At 38.2% G+C, this 14,087-nt stretch overlaps 1 protein-coding gene across 2 annotated transcripts in view; it reads right to left on the reverse strand.

Annotated features, from left to right (window-relative positions):
- Nucleotides 1–14,087, reverse strand: part of IPO11 (importin 11) — a 204,142-nt gene that overhangs the window by 60,830 nt on the left and 129,225 nt on the right. The window lies entirely within an intron of this gene.

The following is a 14,087-nucleotide window of genomic DNA, read 5'->3' on the forward strand; positions in this document are numbered from 1 at the left end:
ATTATTTTTCTATATTGCTTCAGGGCCTAGACCCAATCAATACCTCATTCTCAATCAGAATCTTCTCTTATTCTCATTAAAGTTTAAGGTCCTGAAACTTCAAAGCAATCCTATTCACTCACAGTATTGCTTTCTTGGGTTATCTGTTTAAAAGAAGCTTGATGCCATACAATGGTTGGTGATTAGTTAACATTACCCATGTCTACAAGATGACTGCCACATTATCAAAAGTTTGTCAGAAGCCCTTATCTAATTTGTAGACACGGCACTGGTCCTAGATGCGAGCACAGCATTAAGAGTGTAGTCCCAAAGTCACAAGCATTCAGGAACTCTCCTAAGCAACTAGGACAGGAGATGGAAGACATAAGTAGTTGTTGTTCTAAGAAGCCAGGTTGCACTGAATAATAATGTGTAAACTGAATGCACAGCATGGTGCCCTGGCACATGATAGAAACTTCAAAAATATTGCTGAATGTTTGTTGTATCAGTATCCCAGGCTTGATATTAGAAAGGAAGGTAGGGGCACTTTAGTTCTGCTGTATGTTTCAAGGGTAAAGTGAATTTGTATCGGAAATGAAAACCAAAATGGAGTAAGGCCCGCAGAATTGGCAAACTGTGTGGAAGGAACGGGATCTGCAGAGCTCAGCAGCGGCAAGGTACAAAACAAAGAATCGCTTTGCACAAAGCCAGAAGGGATACACTGAAAGAATGATCAGAAAAGAATAATACATAGGAGTTGCCAGGCTGCCACCTGCTAAAGAAGAGGATGTGTCACCCGTACCTGCCGCTGGAATTTCTCCCCAGGCAGAGGAAGTAGTGCATGAATACCACAAGATGCACAACTTCACTAACAACCGAAGGATTAAAACCATAAGAAAACTACTGTGCAAATACCTACCAGAATGGCAGACATGAAGACACAGTATCAAATATCAGCAGGATGTGGAGCAATGGAAAGCCTGGTGCGCAGCTGGGGGTGCAACCGCTTCTGAAACAATCGGGCCTCAGAGAGCGAAGTCTGTGCACACAGACCCACAGTGTTCCTCCCAGCTTAACACAAACCCCCCAGCCCTGCACCAGGACACATGGACATGGACTCTGCAGCCACAGGAGCCAAACCTGAAAGAACCTGAAGGCCATCACAAGCGGATGCAGAAATGAACGATGCACGCTCCTATAAAGGAATATTCCACAGCAATGGAGTACATTTTGTTTAAAGGTAGTAAAACTATAAAAATTATTTTTAAAAAAACCTATATTCACAAGATGAAAGAATCTATAATTCTGGCACCTAGGGGTTGTCGAATGCTCCTAAAAATAGATTGTTGTGGAAGTGTTTATTGTAAGGAAATTGACATATTCTCTAGGAAGGACGGGGTGAGTGGGCCTGCTACATTTTCTACACTGAAGACAATTACAGGTTTTGATTCTACTTCTGTTAAATCAAGTGGGGTTTCATTGGATTTCTGCTACTGCGGAGATCATCAAATTCTGGGTAGCGGTCAGGAGAAAATAAGTCATAGATGTTCTCATGTAATAATTACTGTTGAAAGTGTAAATGATCCATTTATCAGTAAGACTGAGAACAGAATAACTGGTACATTACTTCATATGAGATTGTATGTTCTACTGTCCCTAGGGCTCCAGTGAGTGTGTATTTTGAATCTGAAGCTCATCCAGATCAGAGGATGGAAAAAATGGCTAGGTGTGATATGGCTAATATAAATAGTATGCCTACATTTATATGAATTCGTGGATAAGATATGGGAAGAGGAATTCATGTTGTGAGAGCCAGAGTTAAGGCTAGCATTGGGGCAATAATATATAAGTTGATTATGTTGATGGACATAGTAGTTCTTTAATAAGTAATTTGAATACCTCAGCAATGGGTCGTAGTCATCCATGGGGGCTGATGATTGTTGGCCCTTTCTGGGTTTGTATATAGCCTATGATTTTCCATTTAGTTAATATGAGGAATGCTATGGTGAATTAAATTGGGTAATTTGTGAAAGAATGTTGATTATAAAAATATTCTTAGAAAGAGGACTTGAACCAGTGCAGATAAAGGTTTCAGTTTTACATGATTACTGGGCTCTGCCAACGTAACAAACCCTGTTCTACAGTAGGGTATGTATAAATTAATTGAATGTCGATTATATCATCATTTAGTTTGCAGACATTTTGTAAAGTAAGCCGTATTGCTCTTGTCCTTTCATACTGGAAGAAATCTGCAATAGACAGAAAGCAACCAGGATGACTCCAGTCTGAACTCAGATCACGTGAGACTTTAATCGTTGAACAGACAATTAATAGCGGTTATACCACTGGGGAAAAAAAAAAAACAGAATGGACTATTTCCATTCAAATTCTAAGGTGAGAGGATAGGAACACTTCAAAATACTTCCAAAACTACCGAACTATTGGGTGGGGGGGAGACACTGGGTTTTCAAAGGACCTGCCAGAAGAACAAGTTGACGTTCGGCTTTAAAAAGAAAGTTTTATAAATGATTATAACCCTTCAATAAAAAAATCACCAAGCCAAGGAATTAATAATTTACCTCTTTTTTTCAGAAAACTACTCAGTGAACATGCAATTATGGCACCAACTTTCCATCTTCCTAAACCATCTTGTCTACACCCTCCAGCTTCTGTTACCAAAAGATACGTGTGCATAGCCTAATCAAAAAAATAAAAACATTAAAAGCTGCATTATAGAGGGGTTTTTCCCCAGTTAGACTGAAATGATTTGAACCAATAATTACTGCAAATTGCATTAGGTTAGATGCAAAGGAAAACATTAATAATCCAAAGATTATTCTTTTGAAAATCTAAAAGCATCTATCCCATTAGTAAAACATATATTCACAAGGAGATGAGGAGGAGAACCTCAACAGCTGAGGTCCTGAATCCTCAAAGTACTCTTTTACGTGTTTCTATTTTCCCTACATAACAATGAGAGAAAGAGAAATAGTCATCATTCAATATACCCAAGGAGGATTATTCATTGTGTGGTCAACTCTGGCAAAATAAATATCCTAAACAACTTCCCCCTTGACACCTCACTGCCCCTTTTCACAAATTAGTATATAATCAGATAATACTAGGATATATGCTAGGTTCTAACTAGGTTAGAAATCAGTTCAAGCTAAATCTTCAGGGGAAAAAACAGCAATAATAAGAGCAAACACCATAAAACAAAAACCCTAGACCATGCAAGGACATGTCCGTTTTCCCCACAGTAATCTCACTATTTAGCATTCCACAGACATTCAGTAAGTATTTGATGGAAAAGAGGAGGGAGTGATCATTCACCTAAAGGGCAGAATAATCACTAAGGGTGCCTTCTGCCACTCTGATTCTGTACCTAGAATACTGTATGGCACACTGAAATAGCTCAGCCAAGGCTTGATCATCTTGCCTATCAAGTACACACAAAAAGTAAAGAATAAAATGCTTTCCATCAGTCCTCTCAGATTGGCTTCTCCTATCTCTTCTCCAGAGGGGACACAAGAGTTTGACACACATACACAGCATAGCTTTACAGTGGCAACTTGACTTCCAGTGCCATCTCAACCTACTTACAGAAACCCATTTATAAAATCATACCTCTACAATATATAGGAATCTGTTGTTTGAAATTACCCATTGCTCTAATCTACTTTATTGAAAACAAAAGGTAATTCATAACTAATTCACTTTAGAAATAATGTCTCAAAATCTCTCATCTTTTAAAAAAATTATGACACATAATATGTGTAAACAAATGTGTTCACTAATGACTCTTCATTCCAAAATTAACCATCATTATCATGGAAACAACAAATGATGCAAAAGGATTGTCAGCATCTACTGAATGTTTATTATTAAAGGCCTTGGGAATTTCTTTAACTATACTCTTTGTATAACCTGTGCATGTATTTTTTTAACTGTAGCATTGTAGAACACTATAAATTGTTTATTATTCATTACAGTAAACTGATATTCCAAGAAACCAAGTGACTTCCCAAGTGTATGAACAAAAATTCAATTCCAAATCCCACAATCTCACACTCCCTCCTCTCTAAATTTATGAAACTATATTTAATGCTCAAATGACCAATTTAAATTTAAATGACACATCCTTTTCAAAGTAATACATCTAAACTCATTCCACATTTTTTTTTTTTTGCTAAGGGTATTGAACAGTCAGATATAACATAAATAAATAAATAAATAAATAAATAAAACTATACGCACACGCGCGCGCACACGGTGTGTGTGTGTGTGTGTACGGTTGGCCAAAAACTTCATGTTTTCCATAGATCTTACAGAAAACCCAAATGATATATATATGTGTATATATATATATATATATATATATATATATATATATATATATATATTTATATGTTGACTTTAATAAACAGATTAAAAGTATGCCTAGGGCTTCCCTGGTGGTGCAGTGGTTGAGAGTCCGCCTGCCGATGCAGGGGACACGGGTTTGTGCCCCAGTCCGGGAAGATCCCACATGCCACGGAGCGGCTGGGCCTGTGAGCCATGGCCCCTGAGCCTGCGCGTCCGGAGCCTGTGCTCCGCAACAGGAGAGGCCACAACAGTGAGAGGCTCGCGTACCGCCAAAAAAAAAAAAAAAAAAAAAGTATGCCTAAAGTAGCTCCATTCGAAGAACTCCTAATTTGCAACAATACTACAAATCAGAGTATACATAAAAACACCCCTCTTAAAGGGCTGCTAAATGTGAACATCTTTTTATGGTGTGTTAATATGATAAAATTAAAGAATGATCTATTTACCTCAAAAGGTGCACTTTTTAAAAGACTGACCAAAAAGTATGCTTTACTTCCAACTAGAACTGACAAATTGAGAGATCAAATTAGCTTAATTTTTCAGGCATAAACAGTCTTTAGATGTTCAGAAAAAAATGTTATTTAAGTGGGAGAAAAAATAACACACGATTACAGTGTAAATATTTATTAAATGCATTCAGTTAACTTACTGTGCACCTACTATGTGTTAGTCATGGTGCTAAGAACAAGAGACGATTAATACTCAGTGTATTGATTCTGCCTTTTTATTTTCTGTATGCTGATGCTTTGACAGATGGGACCTTGCTTAACCTGGAAAGACTGGCCCTCTTACGGATAGCCAATTCCGAGAGATAGAAAATGGCTGCCTTTGAGCACATATTTCATACACAAACTAAGTGATCCAGAGCTCTTACTCCAACTATCAAGCTCTTACACTCCATGCCACTACCTCCCTTCTCCCAGCTAACCTAGGGCCAGGTACCAGACAACTCATGACAGTCCCTACACCCTGTAGCCTACTAAAATTACTCGAACTTGCCAATCCTAAACCGGCTGACCCTTGCTTTCCCATCCCTTCCCACAGAAACCACAATAAAGGCTCTTGCCCACATTTCCCCCTCTCTCCCTCTATCTCTTGACCAACCCTGGTGTTTCCCCATGTGGTTCTGTGTGGTGTGGCATGCTCCTTCCTCTTGGGAACTGTGAGTAACAAAAACCTTCAGTGGCAATTGTCCTTGATCTGCTGGCCTTGCCGTATCTGAAAAATATTAACACCTACAATTTAAAGCACCCAGGGTCTACTATGGAGGCTTTTGTATTTCGTAATGTTTATTGAACAAATAAATGAATGAATAAGCCAAGAATGAATGCTGGCAGCAAACACGCAATAAAACACTAGATCAAAAATTAAAGACCTGAATTCTAGCATAAAGACCTGAATTCTAGCATTTTCAATATGTGATAAGTTGGGCAGCAGCAAATTTACAATGAGTAAATTATCCGTAACAGTATTGCTAGATGAAAACTAGTAACTGCCTGATTCATCTCAGAGAATAAAACCGACTCTCCCTTGAAGGCCTTACTTTCCTAGGACTTATGCTCTATTCTCAGCCTAGCTCTCCAGCTTTACTATTCTTACTCCCTTCGCTCTAATGGCTGCCACACTGGCCTTCTTTCAGTTTCCTGAAGGTGCCCTCACCCCTCCAGCTACAGAGCCTTTGCCCAGGTTGTTCTGCCTTTTTGGAATACTCATTCTCTCTCAACTCAATTAATTAAGAGTTAATTTCTCTCAGCAAACTAGAGTTAATTTCTCCTCTTCATATCTCAGCAAACATTTCTTCAGGAAAGTCCTTCTGTACTGAATTAATGACCTAATCTGGCAGCTGCACAGTATCCATGTCAACTGTTATCACTTTTATTCTGTAGTTCTATAATTCTTTAACTTCTGTCCTCTTCACTTGACTGTTACCCCGCAAATACAAAAACCACATTTATCCTCATACTGTTCCACTGCTACTCATTATCATTAGGATATTAGAAAGAAAACAGGTAGCTGGAATGTAATTAAAATAAAGCAGTTTTATGCCTCATTGGTCAAAGTATTTAGAGAACATTCCTGGTAATAAAGGAATAATCTCTCGGACGCTCCACCACATGCTCTGAGGTCGATTAAGGTCTGTGCCTGCACCAGTGCTGGCTAGCAGGCTCACCAACCTGCAGGCGGGGGCTACCAGGCGTGGAGCCAGGCACCAGTGGCAATGGGAAACCCAGTTACCAAAACTGACTCTAGATGAGAGAACCTAACAGACCAGTAACAATGGAAATTGAGAAAGTTATCAAAAAGCTACCATCCCCCAAAATACCAGGCCCAGAGGGTGTTACAGGTTAAAAAAAATCCTTCATGAAGAAAGATCTTAAGCAACATGATGAACTCAGAAGCTCATGAAAAGAGGCCACCAATCCTAATGTTTTAAAAACAAGATACATCACCTCATATTGCGAATGTTAGTGAAATGAAGCATTACTTGTGTGGATTCTGTGCAGCTTTCAACAATGTAGCAATCATTGGGCTTCCCTGGTGGCACAGTGGTTAAGAATCCACCTGCCAATGCAGGGGACATGGGTTCGAGCCCTGGTCCGGGAGGATCCCACATGCCGCAGAGCAACTAAGCCTGTGTGCCACAATGCTGAGCCTGCACTCTGGAGCCCACGAGCCACAACTACTGAGCCTGTGTGCCACAACTGCTGAGCCTACACTCTGGAGCCCGCAAGTCACAACTACTGAGCCTGCGTGCCACAACTACTGAAGCCCGCACGCCTAGAGCCCATGCTCCGCAACAAGAGAAGCCACCACAATGAGAAGCCCATGCGCCACAGAGAAGAGTGGTCCCCACTCACCTCAACTAGAGAGGGCCTGTGCACAGCAATGAAGACCCGATGCAGCCCAAAATAAATAAATAAAATTATTTTAAAAACGTAGCAATTGCATTTCCCATTGGAAGGTCCTCTTTTGGCAAGAGCTGTATGAAATCAAAACCCAGGATGCAGTACTTCAGTTGAGAAGGGATGGATTTCAAAACTTGCACCATGGGGCTTCCCCGGTGGCGCAGTGGTTGAGAGTCCGCCTGCCGATGCAGGGGACACAGGTTCGTGCCCCAGTCCGGGAAGATCCCACATGCCGCAGAGCGGCTGGGCCCGTGAGCCATGGCCCCTGAGCCTGTGCGTCCGGAGCCTGTGCTCCGCAACGGGAGAGGCCACAACAGTGTGAGGCCCGCATAATGCAAAAAACAAAACAAAACAACAAAAAAACTTGCACCATGGAATCCTTCCCCCACTGATGGAGAAGGCAGCAACACTAGCACTTATGTCTGGTCTGTAAGAGGATTTACCTTGCCTTCTCCTAAGCTTATCAGTACTCCAGAGTTTGCAACCGGTAGGTAGCATGGCAGCAGTACTTGCAGGGATATAACATAAAGCAATTTTCATGCCACCGGAACGAGTTCAAACACTGCTTCAAGACCACAAGTATCATGACAAATTTACACTTGTCAGGCTTTCAAGGCACCGAAATGCCATGGAATTAGAGAGTGTTATCAAGGCCTGGTGCCTGTTCTTTTCAGTAATGGATTCAGCAAAGTCCTTTTTTTGGCCTTCGAGGTTCCATCAAGGAACATCTGCTTATGGCAATGACTCACAATGCTCATTTGGTCAATGATATTATCTGTGGAGGTCTATAGGGTGCCATGTTGGAATCTTGTTTTTTCCAGTTAATATTGTAAAAACTTAAATGCAGTCTCAGATTGATGGTGAACTTCCATCTTTCCCCAAGGTTTTCCAAAAACTCTGGTTAAAACAGGACAGGAATCTGACAAATCTTTTCAGAGGTGCCCATCTCTTGGGGCATAACTGATGCAACTTATGAATTCTTCTTAAAGATTATATGAAAGAAATCAGTTAAGTGCCACTTATCAACTGAAGAGACCAAAGGGAAATGCAGTTTGGCCTCATTCTTAATCGGCCAAATACAAGTTGGTGTCATAAATCCAGGGCACAATGAATAATGGGCAAAGCTGCTTTCCTTAAGCACCAACAAATTCAGAATAGACACATTCAGTAGGAAAAAAGAATGGCGGGGGGAGAGCAAGAGAGAGGCTGGGGACAGGGATGAGTGAATAAGGACTGCTGAAGAGCACATGGTTCCTTCTGGAGGTGACGAAATGTTCTAAAACTGATTGTGATGATGGATGCACAACACTATGGATATGCTAAAGAGTAGTGAATGGTACACTTTAAATGAGTGAATTGTACGGTCTGTGAATTATATCCCTATTAAGCTGTTATCACACACATACACAAAAGATGTTTCTAAAACGTTTTTCTTGTGAAAGACGTAAAAAATTAAGAACTAATTTTTACTGAAGTAAAGCTACTAAAATATTAGGTTAAGAATTTACAGATAAAAGAAAATAATGTAAAATGCTAAATAAGAATACATGACCTAGGAGTAAAAGATGCATCCTATTTTAAAGGATGAAAATAAAATTCTGTCACATTAAATACTCACTTAGGAATGGTCAGTTTAAACCAAACATAATTCTGGTAAAACAACACATCCACAATTTAAAAATTTTAAACTGCTTTTTATTTAACTATATTTAAACTATAACAAAATATTAGTTTGGAACCTGTTACCTTGATTCTACTAGCCTGTTTTTTTTTTTTGGTTTTTTTTTGTTTTGTTTTGTTTTTGCGGTACGCGGGCCTCTCACTGTTGTGGCCTCTCCCCTTGCGGAGCGCAGGCTCCGGACGCACAGGCTCAGCGGCCATGGCTCACGGGCCCAGCCGCTCCGCGGCATGTGGGATCTTCCCGGACCGGGGCACGAACCCGTGTCCCCTGCATCGGCAGGTGGACTCTCAACCACTGCGCCACCAGGGAAGCCCATACTAGCCTGTTTTTAAAGCTGTAAAATGACTTAGAAAATTACCTTAGAAAATTTATACAGAATAATAAATTTCCAAATGCTGATCATAATATATACTATTCTTGAGATAGAAGAGAACTATGGAGAGGTACTAAGTGTCCAACCCAAATCTGTGTAGTATATCTGATACCAAGAGGACTTTATTATAAGGTAATTTCACCTGGAAAGCAAGCCATCATAGCTAAAAACCCTGTTGCTTTGTCAACCTCTTTTGAATTATTCAACTAGCTTAAGTAAAATATTCCCCATTAGTGACTTCCTTAAATCTAAAAAAAAAAAAAAAAAAAATCAAAAAATTCAAAATTCTTAAAATGCTTAATCTCAGAGAACACTTATTCACATCTGAAATTCTTAGAACTGCATTACAAAAATGTGTCTTTTAAGTTAGACGATGAATTGCTATTTCAGAGAACAGAGTCAAAGGAAAGTTTGATTATTCTCATTCTCATCTATGAAAGTTTTTGTTTAATCTATGTCTTTGGAGGAAAACATTAAAAGAGTTATATGTAAAAAATGTTATCTTCATATAAAAATTAGCAGAAGAAAATATTACTCCCTTTATGTATAAATAATATGGACCCTAAGAAAGGGAAAAAATTCAAACTTGAAATTATTCCAGCTACAAAACAAAAAGGACACAAGACAACTGTACTGCACAACTACAGAAAGAAAAAAAAAAAGGATTGCTCTATGTTCAGAAGGTGACCAAGAAGATATACTAAGAACGTCTGGAGAAGACATGGACAAAATCATGTATCCTTAAGTTTAAGTGACAATGCAGAATACTACAAAAGATCATCAAGCTGAAGGTGACCTGACTTTGACATATGTGGTTAGCATATTTTTAATGAATTAATGAACAGATAAACAAATACTCAATATACTATAAATGTCCTGAATTTAAATGAATGCATGTACACAGAGACTTAAGCTTTTAGAACTTTACAGTGCAGTAAAAGGATGGATGGATGAGAGAGGAAGAAAGGGGTAAAATAAAAACAGCTAACCTCATCTATCCAGACAGTTTGACCTCAATATGTAAACTCATTTAATCTTTATAATACTCTCATTAGCAAGAGATTACTAGTATCCTCATTTCAAAAACCAGGAAACTTAGGCACAGGGAAGTTATTTGGCCATGGTCATTAGTGACTAGTGGTGCTGGAATTTGAGTGTGGTCCTAAAGCCTACAGTCTTCAACAGATTTCTGAATATGAAGTAGTGGATCATGGTAAAAGATAGCTTAATACAGTAGTTTCCCAAATGGTCATTCTTTAGATCAGTGATTCTAAACTGGAGGTGGGAGGTTCTACTGGCATCTAGTGGGTAGAGGCCAGAGATGCTGCTAAATATGCTGCTATGAACAGCAGCCCCAATATGAAAAAATCATCTGGCCCCAAACTGTCGATAGTACTGTGGTTGAGAAACTGTTTTAGAAAAGTGTTATTTCTGCATGTGAAAATCCATTATAATAAAGAAGAAGAAAATAACATTTCCCAAGGTGGCCTGATTCAAAACATCATTATCAATACATTATTCTCTAGACCTGCTTATTTCAGGCAAAGGAAATGTTACACTGCAAGGTCTAAAAGAAACACAGGAAGAGGAAATTACTATTACGTAGGAGGTTAACCAGGAAATATCACTGGGGATGTGGATGGGGGAAAAAATTTCCCCAAACTCCATCAACTATGTACCTATAAGTATAAGAAAGGTTATAATGGGAAATGATAAAACTGCTGACCTAAACGTCAACATTACCTTCCACTAGAGCAGGTGACTATAAATTTTCCTAAGTTATGTCATGGGCCAATGATAATGTGGCAAACTTAAGTTTTTTTGGTTGTTTTTCAGATGGTCACATTTTCTGTATCTATCAATGCTTCTTTAGTCATTAATCCATTAAGGACTATAAAGTTAAATCATTATTCTTTAAAATTCTATTACATTACTCAAGATTTTCCTGGTACTTAAAATGACATGAATTCACTACCGCCCAATAGATTTTTCAATACTTCATTTTAAAAACATAAATAAGATCTGATTTTCCCATTCACAAAGCTATCTCTTCACAATTTTTACTTTCTTTTCTAAATTTTTTGAATTTATTTTTCTATTGAAGTATAATTTACAATGTTGTGTTAGTTTTTAGAGTATAGCAAAGTGATTATATACATATTTTTTCAGATTCTTTTCCATTTTAGATTATTACATGATATTGAATATAACCCTGTGCCATACTGTAAATCCCTGTTGCTTATTTTATATACAGTAGTGTGTATGTTAATCCCCAACTCCTAATTTACCCCCACCATAAGTTTGCTTTCTGTGTCTGTGAGTCTATTTCTGTTTTGTAAATAAGTTCATTTGTATCATTTTTTTAGATGCCACATATAAGTGATATCATGATATTTTTAAATTTGAAAATTTAATGCTTAAGAAAATTTCAAGCCTTAATAAAATTCTGTCCCTCAATTTATGCAGACTGACATGAGCCCCAGTCTAAGTATTCTTTTAGACTTATAGAAGCCTTTTTTATTTTCTTTACAGACCCAACTATTTCCATAACTTAAGTATCAAAAATGTTTTTGAATCACACACATAAAATTAAATATTGAAGGCAACAGTATTATCATAAAAAGTGTAAAACAAATATGCTTTAGATACAATTAGGTATCTTTCTCACTTTTTTTTTTTTTGGCGGTACGCGGGCCTCTCACTGTTGTGGCCGCTCCCTCTGCGGAGCACAGGCTCCGGACGCGCAGGCTCAGCGGCCATGGCTCACGGGCCCAGCCGCTCCGCGGCATGTGGGATCCTCCTGGGCCAGGGCACGAACCCATGTCCCCTGCATCAGCAGGCGGACTCTCAACCACTGCACCACCAGGGAAGCCTCTCTTTCTCACTTTTTAACCTGTGTCATTTCAAGTTTTCCCTCAATAATCTCAGTACTTTATGTTAGAGAAAACTCTAACATGCTGTATTAACCTTAATACTTTTTTTCCATCCATTAATTTACTGAGCAAATGTTTACAGTGTTGACTACTGCCAAAGAACAGGTTCTTTAACATTTCCATTTTAAAGGCCTGAATAAATCTCTAGTCAGTGTATTTCCACTAAAAGAAAGGGAAAGAGCAGTAAGTTAAAATGTTGGTAACTTCAATTTGATTTCCAAAAATAAATAAGACACCACTCAGCTTCACAGGGAGGAAATAATGTTGGTCTTCTGTACATCCACCTGGGAAGCAGCACACCTGGTAGTTCAAAGAGCAAGCTCTGGCATCAAGCTGCCCAAGGTCAAACTTTGCCCTATGACACGCCACTTGCCAGATCCTAGGCAAGTCATTTAACATTAAGTTATTTCTTTGCTCTATAAAAAGAAGACAATCATGCCTCTAACTGAGGACAGTTTAAAACTTAAATGAGATATAAATGTAAAGTACTTAGCAAAATATAATGCATATGGTAATGTAAGCATATAAGGTAGGGGGTCCCCAGAGAAAGAGAATCAGGCATGGCTTTGACATAAGAGAAACCATTTTTTGCCTAAGTCATTCTGTGATCTAAGCCTGGCCACAATGCTTAACCTTAAGCAGGACTTGGTAATAATGATCTTAAGGGAACAAAAGAACAAACTGTTATCAAGCAAGAGAAGTAGCAAGAGCAAAGATAACAAATTAGTTGTAAAAACTCACAGTTCTGTTTCAATAGTAAAGACTAGCATGAAGCACTTTCTTGAACAGTTCTGCAGAATTTAAACCTCCTAGCCACTCAACCTCCAGATCAACTGGAACGTAAGGGATGATGATGTTGACCTTCACTGACCCCCATGACTTCAATCAACCAAAGCTTCGACTCTGTCAAACACCCAAGCACCTTCACGAATATGCATGTACCCTTAGCTTAAAACTTTCCAAATTTTGCTGTTCATGGAAACACTCCACTGGGAAAGATCCCTAGTGCTCTTGGTACTTGTTGCAAGTAATAAATCCTTCCTTCTCCCAGTCTTTGACTTGGTTCTACCTTTTGGCTCGACACCCACCAAGAGGCAAACCCGGTTTTTGGGTAGCAGTTAAGTGCTCAAAAATTATTATCTACTGTTATGGGATTAGGACTAAATAATTACCTGTGTTCTTAATCCAAATTACCATACCAGAAATAAATAATAAAATTTTTAGAAGAATTTCTAAAGCTAACTGCACTTATTTCACTAATTTATCACTAGGATAAATGTGCTCTAAAAATTCCCTAAGACAAAAAGATCTAATATATCATTCTTCTCACACAGTATCAAGTCTTAAAAGGCCTGCTTTTATGCCTTTAAAATTAAAAGTAGCCCCCAAAAAAGCATATAATGCCAAACAAAGACAGAGATAAAGGCAAAAAAAACAAACAAACAAACCAAGATACTCTTCAAAAAATGTCCAAAATCAAAGCGTTTTGTATTTGCTTTTGGAAATGAGAATTTTAACAAAGTTTTACCGTAAACTATATTATAATGACTTCATCTAAGTAAGGAGAAAACAATAACTTGTAAGCTTCTTTAGAGATAATCCAAAATAAATAACAACAAAATTATGTAACAAACTTTTGAATTACCAAGAGGACAATATATTTTATGAAGTGCTACTGACATTGAAATATTATATATTTAATATATTCATATAAAAAGAGGACCTAAAATAAGTCTAACAAAATCTGGTTATTTTAAAAAATGAGAATTCAGACAAAAATGGAATTGGTAAAATGAACATAACCAAGTTAAACAGCAGTGCCCACCACTCCACGCACATCTTTTTAGATC

This window comes from Mesoplodon mirus (assembly GCF_964341445.2).
Source record: "Mesoplodon mirus genome assembly, chromosome: 5".
NCBI lineage: Eukaryota > Metazoa > Chordata > Mammalia > Artiodactyla > Ziphiidae > Mesoplodon > Mesoplodon mirus.